This window comes from Pterocles gutturalis, unplaced genomic scaffold (genome assembly GCF_000699245.1).
Source record: "Pterocles gutturalis isolate BGI_N339 unplaced genomic scaffold, ASM69924v1 scaffold28372, whole genome shotgun sequence".
Classification (NCBI taxonomy): domain Eukaryota; kingdom Metazoa; phylum Chordata; class Aves; order Pterocliformes; family Pteroclidae; genus Pterocles; species Pterocles gutturalis.
The window spans coordinates 1-3,080 of NW_010108738.1; positions in this window are offsets into that span (position 1 = coordinate 1).

Here is a 3,080-nt window from a genome sequence, read left to right on the forward strand (position 1 = left end):
CCTTTCCAACACAAACCATTCTATGATTTACCTGCATTCAACAGCCTCTTGGCATTCTAATAACATATTTTCTGCATGGTTACTGTCAAACACTGAGAAATTAAAAAAAAAAAAAAGACCAAACAAGTAGAAAACCATGTACTTCGACTGTTTAATCTCCTATTTCACAAAAAGCAGCTTTGGCTTACAAATTCCCTGTTTTGGAGGGGGAAGCCTGTTAGTCATTATTTACCTTTCAGTGGAGAAGGTGCAAGAGCCCCATGAAGTGACATAACTGAGGAACATGAGTTTTCCACACTTGGTATGATGAAATACAGCAGGGATCTGGTAGCTCAGTCTAAGTTTACAGATCACAGTATTTCTAGGAACAGAGCTGTGGTAACCTCTCTAGAGACAAGAAGTAGTGTGACTATGTTGGTGTGACATTACCCCAGCAGTTCACAGTATTACACCACTCAGAGTTGATGCAAAGAGATCTTCTTCCTGTGAATCAGCTTGAGAAACATCAGATGGGAAACAAAATGTGCATTCCCTGCTGGGAGCAGCTGTACTTGTTAGCCACAAAAAGGAGGCGTAGGCTCACAGTGGAGAACTGTGTGGAGCAATGGCTAGTGGATGACGAGGAGGAATGAGACCAGGAGTGGTAACGTGTACTTGACAGAGAAGATAGAACAGAATGAAGTACCTAACTTTTAGGTAACTCCTGGGCATATGCTTAATCACAGAGACATTCTCTGGTGTTTGTCTTTTCTCAGCAGGGTTCACAGATGTCAGTGGTACTCTGAAATGTATTTTGTATCTACACATCACTAAAATTTAAACACCAAGTGCTTTTGTTTAATTACTCTGGTTCTGTGATAATTTATTAATCTATCAGTTTTAATCTTTGTTACATTTTGTGACAAGGAGATTACATGTATTCCATTTTGATGTGTTTAAGAATTAGTTGTCACTGAAGGCTGCTATTTGAAATACATTTAAAATAAGAATAGTGCTTATATGTGCGTCACTAAGTACACAATGAATTAAAGCATTCCTTTTTGTTCTCAACAAATGCCAAAGCTGAAATATTAACTATATAGAGAATTTTGCATGTAAATTGTTTTTTTTGATCATTTGACTCTGAATGACAACTTTGATGTACAAAAAAGCCAGTTTTAGAGCAGGTTTTTAGACAAGGATTTGTAGAACTTTTTCAAGTGCTTTTTGCAGGGTGGATGATATTGTTCAGCAATGTAATGTTCAACCCTTTTCTCAAATTCAGGAGTAACCAGATTTTTAAAATTTGTAGCCTAATCTAGCATGTGATGTTAATTATGATAATTTTGGGAAGAGTTATTAATCCTTGAAGGTGGCAGACTTATAGACCAGTCAGATGTAACTTGTACATTTTTACAGCAGTTCAAGCTTGTGTTGTTGTCTGTGAAAGTTCTGGCTTTGCCATAAGGACTTCAACATTCAAGTTCAAGGTAGATTTTGAGTGTAGTTACCTGTAAGCATCCTTCATATAGCATGACTTGTAGACTGGCTTCCTAAGGTAAGAATTGGAGAAATTATGTCTGAGATTTTTTTGTTTGTATAAGGAGGTTAGACTAGATACTTATAATAGTCATTTAGCCTTCTGGTCTTTTAACCTTCATCCTGTGGCAATTCTGTCAAGAAATACTTGAGGCTTTACCATCTGCCCTGTAAAGAAATTCCAGTTCAGTTTTATTTTGCCAATATAATGACACTAAGTGTTTATGTTCCATGTGAAGAAGAAAAAAAACCCCAGCTTTCCACACTTGAGGGCATTTCTGACAAAAGCCTTAGGTGCAAGAGCTCGTTTAATTCATCAGCTCCAAGAAAGCTGTTAAAATTTTGCAAAGGCTTTTTTCTTGCATTCTTTTTTACTGAGCTAAAAACCAGAATGTAAAGCTGAGGAAAAGAGAATGAATTATTAAAGGAAACTCCAAACTCTAATTAATCACAAACACTTCTTTGACACGGCTAGTGAGGATTGAATCTACCTCTCCTTTTTTTTCCTCTCTGTTCTCTGAATGTGATTTGTGGGATTTACTACATAGATTTTGCTGGGATCAATTCCACAAGATTTATACAATTATTTTTCCTAGATAACTTTAAATCAATAAATCATTTGTTTGCCAATAACAATGTGGAAATCTGTTTTTATCTTTGCATGGTAATTCAGACACTTTAAATACTACCAGAAAAGGGAACACCCGTATGCTTTCAGAATACTTTTAACGCCTTTAGGTAGCTTTATTTGGACAGATGCCTTATTTTATTACCTTTCTTAAAATACGGACAGTGCTGCCTGAGTTGGGTGGTGGTGTTTTTTTTTTTTTCCTATCAGCTTCCTGAGCAGCTGCTAGGTGTTTTCTTCTTAATATGATCTAAGATCCTCTGCCACCAGTAGATAGAAGCTGAATGTAAATGCTTTCCTCTCCCTCTGGAAGCTCAAATGCAAATAAGTGGTCTGTGAGCATAATGAACAGTTGCCTGTTGTTATATCTAAATGCAGAAATCAATAATGCAGAAGAAAAGCTGTTTTAAGGTAAAATGACATATCTAACAAAAATCTGGAATGTTTATTCAGCAGCTTGTCAATTTTCTGTATTCTCTTTCATCTGAATGATAAAAAGAATCTGTGGTGCATTATGGTAGAAGTTAATTGTGAGATTTCATGTGCTTGCAAAAGAAATAAAAGCAGGTCTGTTTGGAGTAACACACACTGTTTTGCAGTAATAGTTTCAAAACTGGAGTAAATAAAGAATAATAGCTAACAGAAGAGGTTTTAATTACCGCTACGGAGGTAATTGAAATTTTTTACTGAGGGGACAAAGCTACACTATATACTTAAAGAAAATGTGCTAGTCCTTCAGAGACTGGATAGTCATTTTCATTGTTATGTTTTAGCTCCTAATGTTCTAGAGATGGAAAATTTATAGTCATGAAGTTCTAGATAGATTCTGGGTCTCATAGATAGTGTAATGATCATATCAACCACAGGCAGATGCAGTGTATGGTGGCATTTTGCAGTTTTCCATTTTGCTTTGTCTGAGCGCAGCTGTTCAGCA